This window comes from Idiotropiscis lumnitzeri, unplaced genomic scaffold (genome assembly GCF_059441095.1).
Source record: "Idiotropiscis lumnitzeri isolate Australia: NSW breed Sydney's pygmy pipehorse unplaced genomic scaffold, RoL_Ilum_1.0 HiC_scaffold_114, whole genome shotgun sequence".
Taxonomy (NCBI): domain Eukaryota; kingdom Metazoa; phylum Chordata; class Actinopteri; order Syngnathiformes; family Syngnathidae; genus Idiotropiscis; species Idiotropiscis lumnitzeri.
In genome coordinates this window covers 254,065-276,895 of record NW_028283652.1, presented here as the reverse complement: position 1 = coordinate 276,895, position 22,831 = coordinate 254,065, and the positions used below count along the sequence as shown (strand labels likewise).

At 43.6% G+C, this 22,831-nt stretch overlaps 10 non-coding genes and 2 pseudogenes across 10 annotated transcripts; all 12 read right to left on the bottom strand.

Moving 5' to 3' along the window:
* Positions 1–79: 79 nt before the first annotated feature.
* LOC148315314 (5S ribosomal RNA) lies at positions 80–198 on the bottom strand. Its single transcript, XR_015840945.1, has one exon. It is a non-coding gene; the product is annotated as a 5S ribosomal RNA (ribosomal RNA).
* A 992-nt stretch (positions 199–1,190) lies between these two features.
* On the bottom strand, positions 1,191–1,309 carry LOC148315313 (5S ribosomal RNA). The gene has a single exon (XR_015840944.1). It is a non-coding gene; the product is annotated as a 5S ribosomal RNA (ribosomal RNA).
* A 7,789-nt stretch (positions 1,310–9,098) lies between these two features.
* LOC148315312 (5S ribosomal RNA) lies at positions 9,099–9,217 on the bottom strand. The gene has a single exon (XR_015840943.1). It is a non-coding gene; the product is annotated as a 5S ribosomal RNA (ribosomal RNA).
* A 995-nt stretch (positions 9,218–10,212) lies between these two features.
* Positions 10,213–10,331, bottom strand: LOC148315311 (5S ribosomal RNA). The gene has a single exon (XR_015840942.1). It is a non-coding gene; the product is annotated as a 5S ribosomal RNA (ribosomal RNA).
* A 992-nt stretch (positions 10,332–11,323) lies between these two features.
* Positions 11,324–11,442, bottom strand: LOC148315310 (5S ribosomal RNA). Its single transcript, XR_015841178.1, has one exon. It is a non-coding gene; the product is annotated as a 5S ribosomal RNA (ribosomal RNA).
* A 992-nt stretch (positions 11,443–12,434) lies between these two features.
* Positions 12,435–12,543, bottom strand: LOC148315309 (5S ribosomal RNA; annotated as a pseudogene).
* A 992-nt stretch (positions 12,544–13,535) lies between these two features.
* LOC148315308 (5S ribosomal RNA) lies at positions 13,536–13,654 on the bottom strand. Its single transcript, XR_015841177.1, has one exon. It is a non-coding gene; the product is annotated as a 5S ribosomal RNA (ribosomal RNA).
* A 992-nt stretch (positions 13,655–14,646) lies between these two features.
* LOC148315307 (5S ribosomal RNA) lies at positions 14,647–14,765 on the bottom strand. Its single transcript, XR_015840941.1, has one exon. It is a non-coding gene; the product is annotated as a 5S ribosomal RNA (ribosomal RNA).
* A 992-nt stretch (positions 14,766–15,757) lies between these two features.
* On the bottom strand, positions 15,758–15,876 carry LOC148315306 (5S ribosomal RNA). Its single transcript, XR_015841139.1, has one exon. It is a non-coding gene; the product is annotated as a 5S ribosomal RNA (ribosomal RNA).
* Positions 15,877–16,876: 1,000 nt separating this feature from the next.
* LOC148315305 (5S ribosomal RNA) lies at positions 16,877–16,995 on the bottom strand. Its single transcript, XR_015841101.1, has one exon. It is a non-coding gene; the product is annotated as a 5S ribosomal RNA (ribosomal RNA).
* Positions 16,996–17,989: 994 nt separating this feature from the next.
* LOC148315304 (5S ribosomal RNA) lies at positions 17,990–18,108 on the bottom strand. The gene has a single exon (XR_015840940.1). It is a non-coding gene; the product is annotated as a 5S ribosomal RNA (ribosomal RNA).
* A 1,000-nt stretch (positions 18,109–19,108) lies between these two features.
* LOC148315303 (5S ribosomal RNA) lies at positions 19,109–19,217 on the bottom strand (annotated as a pseudogene).
* Positions 19,218–22,831: the final 3,614 nt, after the last annotated feature.

The following is a 22,831-nucleotide window of genomic DNA, read 5'->3' as shown; positions in this document are numbered from 1 at the left end:
TATGTGGGAATTTATAAAAAATGCAGCTCGCATACTTGCTTACATTTGTCAAAAGTTTTTTTTATTTTTGCGGTGCAAAAGCTTACAGCACCTGGTATTCCCAGGCGGTCTCCCATCCAAGTACTAACCAGGCCCGACCCTGCTTAGCTTCCGAGATCGGACGAGATCGGGCGTTCTCAGGGTAGTATGGCCGTAAGCGAGAATTCCTTTCAAAATTTTGCATTTTATACATGTTGTCTTTATTGTGGCAAATACTTCAATCCAAAAATACGTAACAAGAATCTGAAACTATAACCACAGTCACAAATGTGTCACAACAATCTACAATGCATGATTGAAGTCACAGATATATGACAAATATCAGCAAATGTGTACAATGATTTGTTGGCACATACACATGGTTAAATGCGGACAAAAATCCGTAGATGGGCGACCTGTAAAAACGGGACCTTTTCTTACAGGTGACGTTTGCTACAGTCCTGCCGCGGACGACTCGCAAATGCGTGTGCTGATTTGCAAATGCGTGTCAGGAGACTTGTGTGTGGCTCCGTAGCTACACATTCGGACCACATGGGGGCACTAATATTATACCAGCCCCGTACCACCAATATATACACCAATAACTTGGGGGGCGTTCACTGCTATCCACCCATGGTCATGTACCATTTATTTGACATTATTTAAATTAAATTGGAATAAATGGAAGAATAAAGTGGAACTAATAAAATAAGAACCAATGATATAACCAGTGAAGCTAAAAAAAATGAATGAAGCTTCTCCACACCTGCTAATTGCCACATTAACTATACTTCCCTTTATTGCATTCAGTAAACACCATTTTTTTTAAATTGATTCATTAACTTTTTATTTAGTAAACACTCACTGCACCAACCCAACCGGACTGCATCGGGTCATATGTCTGCTACACCTGTAGACTCCGAGGGTACCCTTTTGGTCTTAATGTGTGGCTCCGGAGCCACAGTCAAGTCTCCAGACACGCATTTGCAAATTGCCACACGCATTTGCGAGTCGTCCACGGCGAGACTGTAGCAACACCCAAAGGCAGGGGACGCTGAATGTTGGCAATTTGTGCTCTCAGCCTGTCAGGCGAATATGTGGAAATTTATAAAAAAGCAGCTCGCATACTTGCTTACATTTGTCAAAAGTTTTTTTTATTTTTGCGGTGCAAAAGCTTACAGCACCTGGTATTCCCAGGCGGTCTCCCATCCAAGTACTAACCAGGCCCGACCCTGCTTAGCTTCCGAGATCGGACGAGATCGGGCGTTCTCAGGGTAGTATGGCCGTAAGCGAGAATTCCTTTCAAAATTTTGCATTTTATACATGTTGTCTTTATTGTGGCAAATACTTCAATCCAAAAATACGTAACAAGAATCTGAAACTATAACCACAGTCACAAATGTGTCACAACAATCTACAATGCATGATTGAAGTCACAGATATATGACAAATATCAGCAAATGTGTACAATGATTTGTTGGCACATACACATGGTTAAATGCGGACAAAAATCCGTAGATGGGCGACCTGTAAAAACGGGACCTTTTCTTACAGGTGACGTTTGCTACAGTCCTGCCGCGGACGACTCGCAAATGCGTGTGCTGATTTGCAAATGCGTGTCAGGAGACTTGTGTGTGGCTCCGTAGCTACACATTCGGACCACATGGGGGCACTAATATTATACCAGCCCCGTACCACCAATATATACACCAATAACTTGGGGGGGCGTTCACTGCTATCCACCCATGGTCATGTACCATTTATTTGACATTATTTAAATTAAATTGGAATAAATGGAAGAATAAAGTGGAACTAATAAAATAAGAACCAATGATATAACCAGTGAAGCTAAAAAAAATGAATGAAGCTTCTCCACACCTGCTAATTGCCACATTAACTATACTTCCCTTTATTGCATTCAGTAAACACCATTTTTTAAAATTGATTCATTAACTTTTTATTTAGTAAACACTCACTGCACCAACCCAACCGGACTGCATCGGGTCATCTGTCTGCTACACCTGTAGACTACGAGAGTCCCCTTTTGGTCTTAATGTGGAGCTCCGGAGCCACACTCAAGTCTCCAGACACGCATTTGCAAATTGCCACACGCATTTGCGAGTCGTCCACGGCGAGACTGTAGCAACACCCAAAGGCAGGGGACGCTGAATGTTGGCATTTTGTGCTCTCAGCCTGTCAGGCGAATATGTGGAAATTTATAAAAAATCAGCTCGCATACTTGCTTACATTTGTCAAAAGTTTTTTTTATTTTTGCGGTGCAAAAGCTTACAGCACCTGGTATTCCCAGGCGGTCTCCCATCCAAGTACTAACCAGGCCCGACCCTGCTTAGCTTCCGAGATCGGACGAGATCGGGCGTTCTTTTTTTTTTTTTTTTTTTTTTTATTATTGTAATAAAAACATCTGTACAAATAGAGGTTTGACTCAAGATCCAAACATTCGTGAACAAACATCAGTAGGGATGTCCAACGATAGACAGTCGTAACCAAGGATGCATTTTAAAAATGAATGTCCAGACTGTTGTCAGCAGAGAAAGTTACTAGTCCGTTGTTTACTGCCAAGTCGTCTTGAAAACGTTGGGGTCGATGTTCCTGAAGATGGGTGAGATGGGAGATGACCAACGATTTGAAGATGGACCAGTGATCGCCTTTCCTTTTTTCATGCAGGTGGATGTTTCTTGTGATGACGATGGAATGACGTGCTATGGCCAAGAGCAGCTTGAGGGCTTTGACATTTAGGCCTTTCCATGGTGAAGGGATGATACCGAACAGGAGAAGCCAGGAATTCTGGTCACCGCCACCACCGACTACCGGCGAGGGGAGTTTCACCCCCAGCCTCCTGGCAATGAGATCTTCTAGTCTGGATCTGAAATGTCGCACGACTCGGCATTGGAGAATGAGATGGTGAAAATCCTCCGGTTCCTCTCCGCACACTGGACATGTCCTGTCATAGGCACTTGGTAGAAAAGCATGCAGCGTTGTACATGGAAAGATTATCCTGTGTCTTATTTTAAAATCAGTGTTACTTACCTTGGGTGGAGTACACCAGTTAAACATGTCAGCCCAGATGGACGAGGGAGCCAGGGTGGGGTATGCCTGACGCCACGCGTTTTCTGCTGTTGGCTTTTTCAGTATTTTGGTTAGCAACACATGATAGAGTAGTTTTGTTGTGCACTCTGCCAGTCTAGTCGGTCGAGCCCCAAAGGTCAGCACATAATTTAAATCTGACTTTGTGGTGGTGTCTTCACTCTGTGACATCCGCCCCAGAAGGTGCCCCCAGTGGCAATGCACGGAGTCTCTGATTTTTCCCACTGAGCGCAACACAGTGGCCCTTCGAAAGGGAACTTTGTGGAAGCGAAACAAGGTGCGAATGCGTTCAATGTTAAAATTCCCTTTCTGGTCTAATAAATCACCCATTGTTCTGATGTGTGCACTTTCTAAAACCCCACTTAACATCCTTTCCCCACTCCCTGGCTCACCGCCCAGGAGATCGGGATTGAACCTAAGTGGAATGTTCTGCAGTTGATGGAGTGACATTGGCTCTGTCCTAACCCATGGCCGCAATGCCCACCACGCCTCTAAGATTTCTTTTTCGAAGGGGTCCAGAGGGGGGAACATCGTGCGAGGCAACATCTGGCAGAGATTGAAGACGCCGTAGCAGCCTAGACCCTCTAAAATTGGCAGAAGAAAATCCTTCCAGGGAGCTGAGAAGGCAGGATTTAAAAACTTTCTGAGCAGCTTCAAGCGTAGTGCAGCCGTTTTTGTGCCAATGTCTGTCAAATTTAAGCCACCTGCTTGGACATCACCGATCAAGGTATAGTGCCCAATGAAACCTCTTTCCCTCTTCCACATGAAATAATTAAAAGTTAAATTTAATCTATTTAAAACATTCGCGGACATGTGAGTGACAGTCAGTGAGTGAATTAATTTTGAAATACACAGGTTATTGATGACCAATATTTTCCCTTTCAGAGTTAAATTCCTGAATTTCCACATATCTAAAGTGGATTTTACTTGTGGTAAAACTGTTTCCCATTGCTGTTCATCACAACGAGAAGTGTTCTCCCCAATCCAAACACCAAGGATTTTTTGGCTGAGTGTGGCCTCTTTAAAACCCCAGGTCTTTGGCACAGCGCTGGTGGTACCAAAAACGGCCATGGTGGACTTATCAAAATTGACTTTTGCACCCGAGGCTTGGCAGAAAATGTTGAGCTCGTTGAGAGCTACACTTAGACTCTCCACGTCTCTGACAAACAGGTTTGTATCGTCCGCATACTGTAGAATCTTAACTTCGCGTCCACTTGGTGTCCAAATGCCTTTTATGCTGTTATTTTGTTTGAGGAGGGCCGCAAGTGGTTCTACAACAAGGCTAAAGAGTAGTGAGGACAGGGGGCACCCCTGTCTCACTGACCTTCCCAATTTAACAGGTCCTGTCAGTAGTCCGTTCACTTTGATTTTACTGGCTGCGTTTGCATACAGACGTTTTATCCAATTGGTAAAGGAAGACCCAAATCCAAATTTGTCAAGCACCTTCCATAAAAAAGTGTGCTCCACCCTATCAAAGGCTTTTTCGAAATCGAGGCTGACATGAATTCCGCACGAGGCAGCCATGTGTTTAGTTAAATACTTTATACTTAAAATAGTGTCTGAAATATCCCTTGTCGGAATGCTATATGACTGCGTTTCGGAGATGATGGTACCTATTACTTTTTTGAGACGAGCTGCTAAAACTTTGGCTAAGATTTTATAGTCAGTGTTCAAAAGACTAATCGGTCTATAGTTGCTCAATTGTTCAGACGCACCTTTCTTGTGTATTAACGTAACGGTACCTTCGCAAAATGATGAAGGGACCAGATCTTTTTTTTCCATGTGATGAAACAAATTGCGCAAGATAGGTGACAGCTTTTTCATAAAAGCCTTAAAGAACTCAGCCGTTAGACCATCGCAACCTGGGCTTTTTTTATTATTTAGATCTTGGATTGCCTTTGTGATTTCGAATTCGGACATTGAGTTGTCGCACATGTCTTTATCGTCCACACTCAGTACACGGTTTAAGGCGGCTATGGCCTCGGTGGCATGATCTGTCAACGGTTGTCGGAATTTGAAGAGATCAGTATAGAAAAATTCGACCTCTTCTAAAATGTCATCAATGTCCGTGACCATCGCGTGAGATTTGTGAGACCACAATTTAGATATATATGCTTTTCCTTGTTTATTTTTTTCCAGTCCCAAAAAGTACGCTGTTGATCGCTCGCCCTCTACAGCATTTTGAGCTTTGGCCCTCAGGGCTGCCCCTCTACACTTCTTTGCTTCAAGCAGCTCGAGTTTATGTTGCAGCGAGAAAAATAACGGGTCCACAGGCCCACGTGTTATCGCCGCAGATAGAGTTATTTTCTGCAATTGGTCTCTCACAGTGTTCTCCTCTAATTTTTCCACCCAAGACTTAGCTCTACAATGATTAATTGACAATTTTTTTAAACGTAGTTTGACACTTTCCCACCAGTCTGTGACCCTGTCTACATACTTAGACTCCTCCTTTATCCCATCAAGAAAAGTGTTTACTTTTGAAATAAAGCTCTCATCTTCTAGAAGCGAATTATTGAAGACCCAGAGACCACCGGTCCGCCTGCTTTTGTATAGACATAGATCAAACGACAGTAGCGCGTGATCACTCTGTCCAGACCATGTGTACTTGGGATTGTCCAGTCTCTGCGCAAGGGAAGCAGACGCTAAACACAAATCAATGCGCGATTGTTTAAGCGTGCCCAGTACTATTTGTTTGCGCGAGAAAGCCCTCCCCCTGAGGTTTAGGGTTCTCCAGATTTCTAACATATTGTTGTTGTTGATCAAGTTCAGTAGACAATTTCTGCTGACATCATTTTTGTAGGTGTTGTTGACACTAATATCCAATTTACTCAGGGCGACATTGAAGTCGCCAGTCATGATTGTTCTATTGTTGACAAAAGAAAACTCATGTAAGAAAAAGTCTCGTCTTTTTAGCTCCAGGTTTGGTGCATGGAGGTTGATGAGTCGGAGAGGCAATGAGCCATTAAAGTCTACCACTATAAATCTGCCCCCCGGATCAGCATGCACCAGGTTGGGGTGGCCCAGTGCACAGGTCCTAGACAGGATTGCTACGCCACAAGACCTGGGGGAGCCGAGGGCTACATGTACAGAGCCACGTACCATGCGACGAATCTTGTCAACATGCTCTTGGCTCCACCAGGTCTCTTGCAGACAAAGAACATCCCACTTTGTGTTATGTAAAATGTTGTCAATTTTGAGGTTGCTCCGCAGCCCGCAGGCATTAGCTGACACAAGGAGAACAGTCATTTTAAAGATAGGAGGGGAAGCGGCTTATCACTTAGACTTCTTCGATCTTCCTTTTCTCAAGCCTTCAGATTGCCTCTTTTTGGGTTCCGCTGTGCTGTGTTCCATTTTGTCATCAGACAATTTACAACTGTCATGACACTTGTCGACCGGTAAGGGGGCTTCTGCCATGTGGCATTGCGGCATCATTTGGGGCAATGATGAGCCTTCAGGCTGACCAACATTCCTCCCCACCGCAGATATCTCGCTCTCTCCCGTATCGCCGGTGCACGAGGCATTTAGGGAGGTCGGCAGGGAAAAATTGATACTGCTGATCCTTTCTGGATGTTGTTTCTTCCCCGGCCTAGGGATACAACTTTCCATAGTTGTCCCCCCCCTCTCAGGGGCAGAGAGTGGAATCTGCCCAACACTCACCCCCTTCAAAGGTTCGGCCCCGGTCGACATGGGATCAGGGGTAGGGCGATGCGCACCCCCCCCGCCTCGTTCGTGAGTAGAGCTAGGATTTTGACCTATAACTCCCTCCACTACAGGCACCCTTGTCCCACACAGCACTGTATCAGAGCTCATCTCACTATTCTCAAACAGGTGAGCTTTTGAAAGGTTTGTTTCTGGCAGGCGGACAACCGGCTTTGCGATAGTGGGACTGTCTTCCATTTCTATCGGTGCGGCCACAGAAATATCCTCGCCACAAACACAAAGGACAGGGTATTGTCTGCACACACCACAACGACGAAGGTGAGTCTCATTACATTCTCTGGCATAATGCCCCTGCTTGCCACATTTCCGGCACAAGAATTCCGGACAATCCCTGTACACATGTTCCGGGGACAGGCAACCTCTACACACTTTGACCTGTCGATCATGGATCACCCTGAAATATTCAGGCCCTGAGGCAGTGATGAAGCGAGCAGAATATGGTAAAGATTTTACAGTGTCAGTAAATCTTACTTTAACAAAGCGGGTCCCGTCAGCTACATCGGTGCCCGGCCACATTTTCCTCCGTACATTGGAGGTCGCCGATACGCCCCAGGACTGAAGTTTATCATATATTTCGGAGTCTTCAATATATGCCGGCAGGTGTAGAAAGGATACGACCATTTCGTCGGTTGTTATCTCCCGACCATGTATCCGCGCCGCGCCCATCCGGAAGCCATCAAGTAGCTTCTTCTTCGCTTGAATAGAGCTAACTGTTATTTCAAATTTGTCAGAGGAAATCCTCCGACAGGCCTTAATCTGCCCACACACTTCCTTAATTCCCCTAATTAACCATAAAGGAGTGATCTCATCACCATTGTCTATGTCCAGAAATACCGTGAGGTCTTTATCAAAAATTATGCTCTCAGTCACAACATTGCTCACCATTCCATCGCTGTTCAACCCTTGTCTCTTGGTCGCCGCCAGCATGCCATCAGGCACTCGATTCAATGACTGCTCCATGGTTTGTCCTAATGAGTCCATTGAACCTGGATCCGGGAGAAAGAAGGGGGGGGATGGGGAGAAGAAACAAAAGAAACCCCCTCCACAGCACGGAGGCTGGGAGGAGAAAAAAAAAGCTAAACAAAAACTCCCAAAAATTCAGAAAAGATTAACCAAGATTTGCCACAAAAAAAGACATAAGCCAGGAGCATAGAGCTCTGACTGTCACCTCTGCACACTCACGCAGAGTGACAATCAGGCACACCTGCAATCACTCAACCAACCACACCTGGGCGTTCTCAGGGTAGTATGGCCGTAAGCGAGAATTCCTTTCAAAATTTTGCATTTTATACATGTTGTCTTTATTGTGGCAAATACTTCAATCCAAAAACACGTAACAAGAATCTGAAACTATAACCACAGTCACAAATGTGTCACAACAATCTACAATGCATGATGATTGAAGTCACAGATATATGACAAATATCAGCAAATGTGTACAATGATTTGTTGGCACATACACATGGTTAAATGCGGACAAAAATCCGTAGATGGGCGACCTGTAAAAACGGGACCTTTTCTTACAGGTGACGTTTGCTACAGTCCTGCCGCGGACGACTCGCAAATGCGTGTGCTGATTTGCAAATGCGTGTCAGGAGACTTGTGTGTGGCTCCGTAGCTACACATTCGGACCACATGGGGGCACTAATATTATACCAGCCCCGTACCACCAATATATACACCAATAACTTGGGGGGGCGTTCACTGCTATCCACCCATGGTCATGTACCATTTATTTGACATTATTTAAATTAAATTGGAATAAATGGAAGAATAAAGTGGAACTAATAAAATAAGAACCAATGATATAACCAGTGAAGCTAAAAAAAATGAATGAAGCTTCTCCACACCTGCTAATTGCCACATTAACTATACTTCCCTTTATTGCATTCAGTAAACACCATTTTTTAAAATTGATTCATTAACTTTTTATTTAGTAAACACTCACTGCACCAACCCAACCGGACTGCATCGGGTCATCTGTCTGCTACACCTGTAGACTACGAGAGTCCCCTTTTGGTCTTAATGTGGAGCTCCGGAGCCACACTCAAGTCTCCAGACACGCATTTGCAAATTGCCACACGCATTTGCGAGTCGTCCACGGCGAGACTGTAGCAACACCCAAAGGCAGGGGACGCTGAATGTTGGCATTTTGTGCTCTCAGCCTGTCAGGCGAATATGTGGGAATTTATAAAATAGCAGCTCGCATACTTGCTTACATTTGTCAAAAGTTTTTTTTATTTTTGCGGTGCAAAAGCTTACAGCACCTGGTATTCCCAGGCGGTCTCCCATCCAAGTACTAACCAGGCCCGACCCTGCTTAGCTTCCGAGATCGGACGAGATCGGGCGTTCTCAGGGTAGTATGGCCGTAAGCGAGAATTCCTTTCAAAATTTTGCATTTTATACATGTTGTCTTTATTGTGGCAAATACTTCAATCCAAAAACACGTAACAAGAATCTGAAACTATAACCACAGTCACAAATGTGTCACAACAATCTACAATGCATGATGATTGAAGTCACAGATATATGACAAATATCAGCAAATGTGTACAATGATTTGTTGGCACATACACATGGTTAAATGCGGACAAAAATCCGTAGATGGGCGACCTGTAAAAACGGGACCTTTTCTTACAGGTGACGTTTGCTACAGTCCTGCCGCGGACGACTCGCAAATGCGTGTGCTGATTTGCAAATGCGTGTCAGGAGACTTGTGTGTGGCTCCGTAGCTACACATTCGGACCACATGGGGGCACTAATATTATACCAGCCCCGTACCACCAATATATACACCAATAACTTGGGGGGGCGTTCACTGCTATCCACCCATGGTCATGTACCATTTATTTGACATTATTTAAATTAAATTGGAATAAATGGAAGAATAAAGTGGAACTAATAAAATAAGAACCAATGATATAACCAGTGAAGCTAAAAAAAATGAATGAAGCTTCTCCACACCTGCTAATTGCCACATTAACTATACTTCCCTTTATTGCATTCAGTAAACACCATTTTTTTAAATTGATTCATTAACTTTTTATTTAGTAAACACTCACTGCACCAACCCAACCGGACTGCATCGGGTCATCTGTCTGCTACACCTGTAGACTACGAGAGTCCCCTTTTGGTCTTAATGTGGAGCTCCGGAGCCACACTCAAGTCTCCAGACACGCATTTGCAAATTGCCACACGCATTTGCGAGTCGTCCACGGCGAGACTGTAGCAACACCCAAAGGCAGGGGACGCTGAATGTTGGCATTTTGTGCTCTCAGCCTGTCAGGCGAATATGTGGGAATTTATAAAAAAGCAGCTCGCATACTTGCTTACATTTGTCAAAAGTTTTTTTTATTTTTGCGGTGCAAAAGCTTACAGCACCTGGTATTCCCAGGCGGTCTCCCATCCAAGTACTAACCAGGCCCGACCCTGCTTAGCTTCCGAGATCGGACGAGATCGGGCGTTCTCAGGGTAGTATGGCCGTAAGCGAGAATTCCTTTCAAAATTTTGCATTTTATACATGTTGTCTTTATTGTGGCAAATACTTCAATCCAAAAACACGTAACAAGAATCTGAAACTATAACCACAGTCACAAATGTGTCACAACAATCTACAATGCATGATTGAAGTCACAGATATATGACAAATATCAGCAAATGTGTACAATGATTTGTTGGCACATACACATGGTTAAATGCGGACAAAAATCCGTAGATGGGCGACCTGTAAAAACGGGACCTTTTCTTACAGGTGACGTTTGCTACAGTCCTGCCGCGGACGACTCGCAAATGCGTGTGCTGATTTGCAAATGCGTGTCAGGAGACTTGTGTGTGGCTCCGTAGCTACACATTCGGACCACATGGGGGCACTAATATTATACCAGCCCCGTACCACCAATATATACACCAATAACTTGGGGGGGCGTTCACTGCTATCCACCCATGGTCATGTACCATTTATTTGACATTATTTAAATTAAATTGGAATAAATGGAAGAATAAAGTGGAACTAATAAAATAAGAACCAATGATATAACCAGTGAAGCTAAAAAAAATGAATGAAGCTTCTCCACACCTGCTAATTGCCACATTAACTATACTTTCCTTTATTGAATTCAGTAAACGCCATTTTTTAAAATTGATTCATTAACTTTTTATTTAGTAAACACTCACTGCACCAACCCAACCGGACTGCATCGGGTCATATGTCTGCTACACCTGTAGACTCCGAGGGTACCCTTTTGGTCTTAATGTGTGGCTCCGGAGCCACAGTCAAGTCTCCAGACACGCATTTGCAAATTGCCACACGCATTTGCGAGTCGTCCACGGCGAGACTGTAGCAACACCCAAAGGCAGGGGACGCTGAATGTTGGCAATTTGTGCTCTCAGCCTGTCAGGCGAATATGTGGAAATTTATAAAAAAGCAGCTCGCATACTTGCTTACATTTGTCAAAAGTTTTTTTTATTTTTGCGATGCAAAAGCTTACAGCACCTGGTATTCCCAGGCGGTCTCCCATCCAAGTACTAACCAGGCCCGACCCTGCTTAGCTTCCGAGATCGGACGAGATAGGGCGTTCTCAGGGTAGTATGGCCGTAAGCGAGAGTTCCTTTCAAAATTTTGCATTTTATACATGTTGTCTTTATTGTGGCAAATACTTCAATCCAAAAATACGTAACAAGAATCTGAAACTATAACCACAGTCACAAATGTGTCACAACAATCTACAATGCATGATTGAAGTCACAGATATATGACAAATATCAGCAAATGTGTACAATGATTTGTTGGCACATACACATGGTTAAATGCGGACTAAAATCCGTAGATGGGCGACCTGTAAAAACGGGACCTTTTCTTACAGGTGACGTTTGCTACAGTCCTGCAGCGGACGACTCGCAAATGCGTGTGCTGATTTGCAAATGCGTGTCAGGAGACTTGTGTGTGGCTCCGTAGCTACACATTCGGACCACATGGGGGCACTAATATTATACCAGCCCCGTACCACCAATATATACACCAATAACTTGGGGGGGCGTTCACTGCTATCCACCCATGGTCATGTACCATTTATTTGACATTATTTAAATTAAATTGGAATAAATGGAAGAATAAAGTGGAACTAATAAAATAAGAACCAATGATATAACCAGTGAAGCTAAAAAAAATGAATGAAGCTTCTCCACACCTGCTAATTGCCACATTAACTATATTTCCCTTTATTGCATTCAGTAAACACCATTTTTTTAAATTGATTCATTAACTTTTTATTTAGTAAACACTCACTGCACCAACCCAACCGGACTGCATCGGGTCATCTGTCTGCTACACCTGTAGACTACGAGAGTCCCCTTTTGGTCTTAATGTGGAGCTCCGGAGCCACACTCAAGTCTCCAGACACGCATTTGCAAATTGCCATACGCATTTGCGAGTCGTCCACGGCGAGACTGTAGCAACACCCAAAGGCAGGGGACGCTGAATGTTGGCATTTTGTGCTCTCAGCCTGTCAGGCGAATATGTGGAAATTTATAAAAAAGCAGCTCGCATACTTGCTTACATTTGTCAAAAGTTTTTTTTATTTTTGCGGTGCAAAAGCTTACAGCACCTGGTATTCCCAGGCGGTCTCCCATCCAAGTACTAACCAGGCCCGACCCTGCTTAGCTTCCGAGATCGGGCGTTCTCAGGGTAGTATGGCCGTAAGCGAGAATTCCTTTCAAAATTTTGCATTTTATACATGTTGTCTTTATTGTGGCAAATACTTCAATCCAAAAATACGTAACAAGAATCTGAAACTATAACCACAGTCACAAATGTGTCACAACAATCTACAATGCATGATTGAAGTCACAGATATATGACAAATATCAGCAAATGTGTACAATGATTTGTTGGCACATACACATGGTTAAATGCGGACAAAAATCCGTAGATGGGCGACCTGTAAAAACGGGACCTTTTCTTACAGGTGACGTTTGCTACAGTCCTGCCGCGGACGACTCGCAAATGCGTGTGCTGATTTGCAAATGCGTGTCAGGAGACTTGTGTGTGGCTCCGTAGCTACACATTCGGACCACATGGGGGCACTAATATTATACCAGCCCCGTACCACCAATATATACACCAATAACTTGGGGGGGCGTTCACTGCTATCCACCCATGGTCATGTACCATTTATTTGACATTATTTAAATTAAATTGGAATAAATGGAAGAATAAAGTGGAACTAATAAAATAAGAACCAATGATATAACCAGTGAAGCTAAAAAAAATGAATGAAGCTTCTCCACACCTGCTAATTGCCACATTAACTATACTTTCCTTTATTGAATTCAGTAAACGCCATTTTTTAAAATTGATTCATTAACTTTTTATTTAGTAAACACTCACTGCACCAACCCAACCGGACTGCATCGGGTCATATGTCTGCTACACCTGTAGACTCCGAGGGTACCCTTTTGGTCTTAATGTGTGGCTCCGGAGCCACAGTCAAGTCTCCAGACACGCATTTGCAAATTGCCACACGCATTTGCGAGTCGTCCACGGCGAGACTGTAGCAACACCCAAAGGCAGGGGACGCTGAATGTTGGCAATTTGTGCTCTCAGCCTGTCAGGCGAATATGTGGAAATTTATAAAAAAGCAGCTCGCATACTTGCTTACATTTGTCAAAAGTTTTTTTTATTTTTGCGGTGCAAAAGCTTACAGCACCTGGTATTCCCAGGCGGTCTCCCATCCAAGTACTAACCAGGCCCGACCCTGCTTAGCTTCCGAGATCGGACGAGATAGGGCGTTCTCAGGGTAGTATGGCCGTAAGCGAGAGTTCCTTTCAAAATTTTGCATTTTATACATGTTGTCTTTATTGTGGCAAATACTTCAATCCAAAAATACGTAACAAGAATCTGAAACTATAACCACAGTCACAAATGTGTCACAACAATCTACAATGCATGATTGAAGTCACAGATATATGACAAATATCAGCAAATGTGTACAATGATTTGTTGGCACATACACATGGTTAAATGCGGACTAAAATCCGTAGATGGGCGACCTGTAAAAACGGGACCTTTTCTTACAGGTGACGTTTGCTACAGTCCTGCAGCGGACGACTCGCAAATGCGTGTGCTGATTTGCAAATGCGTGTCAGGAGACTTGTGTGTGGCTCCGTAGCTACACATTCGGACCACATGGGGGCACTAATATTATACCAGCCCCGTACCACCAATATATACACCAATAACTTGGGGGGGCGTTCACTGCTATCCACCCATGGTCATGTACCATTTATTTGACATTATTTAAATTAAATTGGAATAAATGGAAGAATAAAGTGGAACTAATAAAATAAGAACCAATGATATAACCAGTGAAGCTAAAAAAAATGAATGAAGCTTCTCCACACCTGCTAATTGCCACATTAACTATATTTCCCTTTATTGCATTCAGTAAACACCATTTTTTTAAATTGATTCATTAACTTTTTATTTAGTAAACACTCACTGCACCAACCCAACCGGACTGCATCGGGTCATCTGTCTGCGACACCTGTAGACTACGAGAGTCCCCTTTTGGTCTTAATGTGGAGCTCCGGAGCCACACTCAAGTCTCCAGACACGCATTTGCAAATTGCCACACGCATTTGCGAGTCGTCCACGGCGAGACTGTAGCAACACCCAAAGGCAGGGGACGCTGAATGTTGGCATTTTGTGCTCTCAGCCTGTCAGGCGAATATGTGGGAATTTATAAAAAAGCAGCTCGCATACTTGCTTACATTTGTCAAAAGTTTTTTTTATTTTTGCGGTGCAAAAGCTTACAGCACCTGGTATTCCCAGGCGGTCTCCCATCCAAGTACTAACCAGGCCCGACCCTGCTTAGCTTCCGAGATCGGACGAGATCGGGCGTTCTCAGGGTAGTATGGCCGTAAGCGAGAATTCCTTTCAAAATTTTGCATTTTATACATGTTGTCTTTATTGTGGCAAATACTTCAATCCAAAAACACGTAACAAGAATCTGAAACTATAACCACAGTCACAAATGTGTCACAACAATCTACAATGCATGATTGAAGTCACAGATATATGACAAATATCAGCAAATGTGTACAATGATTTGTTGGCACATACACATGGTTAAATGCGGACAAAAATCCGTAGATGGGCGACCTGTAAAAACGGGACCTTTTCTTACAGGTGACGTTCGCTACAGTCCTGCCGCGGACGACTCGCAAATGCGTGTGCTGATTTGCAAATGCGTGTCAGGAGACTTGTGTGTGGCTCCGTAGCTACACATTCGGACCACATGGGGGCACTAATATTATACCAGCCCCGTACCACCAATATATACGCCAATAACTTGGGGGGGCGTTCACTGCTATCCACCCATGGTCATGTACCATTTATTTGACATTATCTAAATTAAATTGGAATAAATGGAAGAATAAAGTGGAACTAATAAAATAAGAACCAATGATATAACCAGTGAAGCTAAAAAAAATGAATGAAGCTTCTCCACACCTGCTAATTGCCACATTAACTATACTTCCCTTTATTGCATTCAGTAAACGCCATTTTTTAAAATTGATTCATTAACTTTTTATTTAGTAAACACTCACTGCACCAACCCAACCGGACAGCATCGGGTCATATGTCTGCTACACCTGTAGACTCCGAGGGTACCCTTTTGGTCTTAATGTGTGGCTCCGGAGCCACAGTCAAGTCTCCAGACACGCATTTGCAAATTGCCACACGCATTTGCGAGTCGTCCACGGCGAGACTGTAGCAACACCCAAAGGCAGGGGACGCTGAATGTTGGCAATTTGTGCTCTCAGCCTGTCAGGCGAATATGTGGAAATTTATAAAAAAGCAGCTCGCATACTTGCTTACATTTGTCAAAAGTTTTTTTTATTTTTGCGGTGCAAAAGCTTACAGCACCTGGTATTCCCAGGCGGTCTCCCATCCAAGTACTAACCAGGCCCGACCCTGCTTAGCTTCCGAGATCGGTCGAGATCGGGCGTTCTCAGGGTAGTATGGCCGTAAGCGAGAGTTCCTTTCAAAATTTTGCATTTTATACATGTTGTCTTTATTGTGGCAAATACTTCAATCCAAAAATACGTAACAAGAATCTGAAACTATAACCACAGTCACAAATGTGTCACAACAATCTACAATGCATGATTGAAGTCACAGATATATGACAAATATCAGCAAATGTGTACAATGATTTGTTGGCACATACACATGGTTAAATGCGGACTAAAATCCGTAGATGGGCGACCTGTAAAAACGGGACCTTTTCTTACAGGTGACGTTTGCTACAGTCCTGCCGCGGACGACTCGCAAATGCGTGTGCTGATTTGCAAATGCGTGTCAGGAGACTTGTGTGTGGCTCCGTAGCTACACATTCGGACCACATGGGGGCACTAATATTATACCAGCCCCGTACCACCAATATATACACCAATAACTTGGGGGGGCGTTCACTGCTATCCACCCATGGTCATGTACCATTTATTTGACATTATTTAAATTAAATTGGAATAAATGGAAGAATAAAGTGGAACTAATAAAATAAGAACCAATGATATAACCAGTGAAGCTAAAAAAAATGAATGAAGCTTCTCCACACCTGCTAATTGCCACATTAACTATACTTCCCTTTATTGCATTCAGTAAACGCCATTTTTTAAAATTGATTCATTAACTTTTTATTTAGTAAACACTCACTGCACCAACCCAACCGGACTGCATCGGGTCATATGTCTGCTACACCTGTAGACTCCGAGGGTACCCTTTTGGTCTTAATGTGTGGCTCCGGAGCCACAGTCAAGTCTCCAGACACGCATTTGCAAATTGCCACACGCATTTGCGAGTCGTCCACGGCGAGACTGTAGCAAAACCCAAAGGCAGGGGACGCTGAATGTTGGCAATTTGTGCTCTCAGCCTGTCAGGCGAATATGTGGAAATATATAAAAAAGCAGCTCGCATACTTGCTTAGATTTGTCAAAGTTTTTTTTATTTACTTATTTTTTGCGGTGCAAAAGCTGACAGCACCTGGTATTCCCAGGCGGTCTCCCATCCAAGTACTAACCAGGCCCGACCCTGCTTAGCTTCCGAGATCGGACGAGATCGGGCGTTCTCAGGGTAGTATGGCCGTAAGCGAGAATTCCTTTCAAAATTTTGCATTTTATACATGTTGTCTTTATTGTGGCAAATACTTCAATCCAAAAATACGTAACAAGAATCTGAAACTATAACCACAGTCACAAATGTGTCACAACAATCTACAATGCATGATTGAAGTCACAGATATATGACAAATATCAGCAAATGTGTACAATGATTTGTTGGCACATACACATGGTTAAATGCGGACAAAAATCCGTAGATGGGCGACCTGTAAAAACGGGACCTTTTCTTACAGGTGACGTTTGCTACAGTCCTGCCGCGGACGACTCGCAAATGCGTGTGCTGATTTGCAAATGCGTGTCAGGAGACTTGTGTGTGGCTCCGTAGCTACACATTCGGACCACATGGGGGCACTAATATTATACCAGCCCCGTACCACCAATATATACACCAATAACTTGGGGGGGCGTTCACTGCTATCCACCCATGGTCATGTACCATTTATTTGACATTATTTAAATTAAATTGGAATAAATGGAAGAATAAAGTGGAACTAATAAAATAAGAACCAATGATATAACCAGTGAAGCTAAAAAAAATGAATGAAGCTTCTCCACACCTGCTAATTGCCACATTAACTATACTTCCCTTTATTGCATTCAGTAAACACCATTTTTTAAAATTGATTTATTAACTTTTTATTTAGTAAACACTCACTGCACCAACCCAACCGGACTGCATCGGGTCATCTGTCTGCTACACCTGTAGACTATGAGAGTCCCCTTTTGGTCTTAATGTGGAGCTCCGGAGCCACACTCAAGTCTCCAGACACGCATTTGCAAATTGCCACACGCATTTGCGAGTCGTCCACGGCGAGACTGTATAGCAACACCCAAAGGCAGGGGACGCTGAATGTTGGCATTTTGTGCTCTCAGCCTGTCAGGCGAATATGTGGAAATTTATAAAAAAGCAGCTCGCATACTTGCTTACATTTGTCAAAAGTTTTTTTTATTTTTGCGGTGCAAAAGCTTACAGCACCTGGTATTCCCAGGCGGTCTCCCATCCAAGTACTAACCAGGCCCGACCCTGCTTAGCTTCCGAGATCGGACGAGATCGGGCGTTCTCAGGGTAGTATGGCCGTAAGCGAGAATTCCTTTCAAAATTTTGCATTTTATACATGTTGTCTTTATTGTGGCAAATACTTCAATCCAAAAATACGTAACAAGAATCTGAAACTATAACCACAGTCACAAATGTGTCACAACAATCTACAATGCATGATTGAAGTCACAGATATATGACAAATATCAGCAAATGTGTACAATGATTTGTTGGCACATACACATGGTTAAATGCGGACAAAAATCCGTAGATGGGCGACCTGTAAAAACGGGACCTTTTCTTACAGGTGACGTTTGCTACAGTCCTGCCGCGGACGACTCGCAAATGCGTGTGCTGATTTGCAAATGCGTGTCAGGAGACTTGTGTGTGGCTCCGTAGCTACACATTCGGACCACATGGGGGCACTAATATTATACCAGCCCCGTACCACCAATATATACACCAATAACTTGGGGGGGCGTTCACTGCTATCCACCCATGGTCATGTACCATTTATTTGACATTATTTAAATTAAATTGGAATAAATGGAAGAATAAAGTGGAACTAATAAAATAAGAACCAATGATATAACCAGTGAAGCTAAAAAAAATGAATGAAGCTTCTCCACACCTGCTAATTGCCACATTAACTATACTTCCCTTTATTGCATTCAGTAAACGCCATTTTTTAAAATTGATTCATTAACTTTTTATTTAGTAAACACTCACTGCACCAACCCAACCGGACTGCATCGGGTCATATGTCTGCTACACCTGTAGACTCCGAGGGTACCCTTTTGGTCTTAATGTGGAGCTCCGGAGCCACACTCAAGCCTCCAGACACGCATTTGCAAATTGCCACACGCATTTGCGAGTCGTCCACGGCGAGACTGTAGCAACACCCAAAGGCAGGGGACGCTGAATGTTGGCAATTTGTGCTCTCAGCCTGTCAGGCGAATATGTGGAAATTTATAAAAAAGCAGCTCGCATACTTGCTTAGATTTGTCAAAGTTTTTTTTATTTATTTATTTTTTGCGGTGCAAAAGCTTACAGCACCTGGTATTCCCAGGCGGTCTCCCATCCAAGTACTAACCAGGCCCGACCCTGCTTAGCTTCCGAGATCGGGCGTTCTCAGGGTAGTATGGCCGTAAGCGAGAATTCCTTTCAAAATTTTGCATTTTATACATGTTGTCTTTATTGTGGCAAATACTTCAATCCAAAAACACGTAACAAGAATCTGAAACTATAACCACAGTCACAAATGTGTCACAACAATCTACAATGCATGATTGAAGTCACAGATATATGACAAATATCAGCAAATGTGTACAATGATTTGTTGGCACATACACATGGTTAAATGCGGACAAAAATCCGTGGATGGGCGACCTGTAAAAACGGGACCTTTTCTTACAGGTGACGTTTGCTACAGTCCTGCCGCGGACGACTCGCAAATGCGTGTGCTGATTTGCAAATGCGTGTCAGGAGACTTGTGTGTGGCTCCGTAGCTACACATTCGGACCACATGGGGGCACTAATATTATACCAGCCCCGTACCACCAATATATACACCAATAACTTGGGGGGGCGTTCACTGCTATCCACCCATGGTCATGTACCATTTATTTGACATTATTTAAATTAAATTGGAATAAATGGAAGAATAAAGTGGAACTAATAAAATAAGAACTAATGATATAACCAGTGAAGCTAAAAAAAATGAATGAAGCTTCTCCACACCTGCTAATTGCCACATTAACTATACTTCCCTTTATTGCATTCAGTAAACACCATTTTTTAAAATTGATTCATTAACTTTTTATTTAGTAAACACTCACTGCACCAACCCAACCGGACTGCATCGGGTCATCTGTCTGCTACACCTGTAGACTACGAGAGTCCCCTTTTGGTCTTAATGTGGAGCTCCGGAGCCACACTCAAGTCTCCAGACACGCATTTGCAAATTGCCACACGCATTTGCGAGTCGTCCACGGCGAGACTGTAGCAACACCCAAAGGCAGGGGACGCTGAATGTTGGCATTTTGTGCTCTCAGCCTGTCAGGCGAATATGTGGAAATTTATAAAAAAGCAGCTCGCATACTTGCTTACATTTGTCAAAAGTTTTTTTTATTTTTGCGGTGCAAAAGCTTACAGCACCTGGTATTCCCAGGCGGTCTCCCATCCAAGTACTAACCAGGCCCGACCCTGCTTAGCTTCCGAGATCGGACGAGATCGGGCGTTCTTTTTTTTTTTATTTTTTTTTTATTTTTTTATTATTGTAATAAAAACATCTGTACAAATAGAGGTTTGACTCAAGATCCAAACATTCGTGAACAAACATCAGTAGGGATGTCCAACGATAGACAGTCGTAACCAAGGATGCATTTTAAAAATGAAAGTCCAGACTGTTGTCAGCAGAGAAAGTTACTAGTCCGTTGTTTACTGCCAAGTCGTCTTGAAAACGTTGGGGTCGATGTTCCTGAAGATGGGTGAGATGGGAGATGACCAACGATTTGAAGATGGACCAGTGATCGCCTTTCCTTTTTTCATGCAGGTGGATGTTTCTTGTGATGACGATGGAATGACGTGCTATGGCCAAGAGCAGCTTGAGGGCTTTGACATTTAGGCCTTTCCATGGTGAAGGGATGATACCGAACAGGAGAAGCCAGGAATTCTGGTCACCGCCACCACCGACTACCGGCGAGGGGAGTTTCACCCCCAGCCTCCTGGCAATGAGATCTTCTAGTCTGGATCTGAAATGTCGCACGACTCGGCATTGGAGAATGAGATGGTGAAAATCCTCCGGTTCCTCTCCGCACACTGGACATGTCCTGTCATAGGCACTTGGTAGAAAAGCATGCAGCGTTGTACATGGAAAGATTATCCTGTGTCTTATTTTAAAATCAGTGTTACTTACCTTGGGTGGAGTACACCAGTTAAACATGTCAGCCCAGATGGACGAGGGAGCCAGGGTGGGGTATGCCTGACGCCACGCGTTTTCTGCTGTTGGCTTTTTCAGTATTTTGGTTAGCAACACATGATAGAGTAGTTTTGTTGTGCACTCTGCCAGTCTAGTCGGTCGAGCCCCAAAGGTCAGCACATAATTTAAATCTGACTTCGTGGTGGTGTCTTCACTCTGTGACATCCGCCCCAGAAGGTGCCCCCAGTGGCAATGCACGGAGTCTCTGATTTTTCCCACTGAGCGCAACACAGTGGCCCTTCGAAAGGGAACTTTGTGGAAGCGAAACAAGGTGCGAATGCGTTCAATGTTAAAATTCCCTTTCTGGTCTAATAAATCACCCATTGTTCTGATGTGTGCACTTTCTAAAACCCCACTTAACATCCTTTCCCCACTCCCTGGCTCACCGCCCAGGAGATCGGGATTGAACCTAAGTGGAATGTTCTGCAGTTGATGGAGTGACATTGGCTCTGTCCTAACCCATGGCCGCAATGCCCACCACGCCTCTAAGATTTCTTTTTCGAAGGGGTCCAGAGGGGGGAACATCGTGCGAGGCAACATCTGGCAGAGATTGAAGACGCCGTAGCAGCCTAGACCCTCTAAAATTGGCAGAAGAAAATCCTTCCAGGGAGCTGAGAAGGCAGGATTTAAAAACTTTCTGAGCAGCTTCAAGCGTAGTGCAGCCGTTTTTGTGCCAATGTCTGTCAAATTTAAGCCACCTGCTTGGACATCACCGATCAAGGTATAGTGCCCAATGAAACCTCTTTCCCTCTTCCACATGAAATAATTAAAAGTTAAATTTAATCTATTTAAAACATTCGCGGACATGTGAGTGACAGTCAGTGAGTGAATTAATTTTGAAATACACAGGTTATTGATGACCAATATTTTCCCTTTCAGAGTTAAATTCCTGAATTTCCACATATCTAAAGTGGATTTTACTTGTGGTAAAACTGTTTCCCATTGCTGTTCATCACAACGAGAAGTGTTCTCCCCAATCCAAACACCAAGGATTTTTTGGCTGAGTGTGGCCTCTTTAAAACCCCAGGTCTTTGGCACAGCGCTGGTGGTACCAAAAACGGCCATGGTGGACTTATCAAAATTGACTTTTGCACCCGAGGCTTGGCAGAAAATGTTGAGCTCGTTGAGAGCTACACTTAGACTCTCCACGTCTCTGACAAACAGGTTTGTATCGTCCGCATACTGTAGAATCTTAACTTCGCGTCCACTTGGTGTCCAAATGCCTTTTATGCTGTTATTTTGTTTGAGGAGGGCCGCAAGTGGTTCTACAACAAGGCTAAAGAGTAGTGAGGACAGGGGGCACCCCTGTCTCACTGACCTTCCCAATTTAACAGGTCCTGTCAGTAGTCCGTTCACTTTGATTTTACTGGCTGCGTTTGCATACAGACGTTTTATCCAATTGGTAAAGGAAGACCCAAATCCAAATTTGTCAAGCACCTTCCATAAAAAAGTGTGCTCCACCCTATCAAAGGCTTTTTCGAAATCGAGGCTGACATGAATTCCGCACGAGGCAGCCATGTGTTTAGTTAAATACTTTATACTTAAAATAGTGTCTGAAATATCCCTTGTCGGAATGCTATATGACTGCGTTTCGGAGATGATGGTACCTATTACTTTTTTGAGACGAGCTGCTAAAACTTTGGCTAAGATTTTATAGTCAGTGTTCAAAAGACTAATCGGTCTATAGTTGCTCACTTGTTCAGACGCACCTTTCTTGTGTATTAACGTAACGGTACCTTCGCAAAATGATGAAGGGACCAGATCTTTTTTTTCCATGTGATGAAACA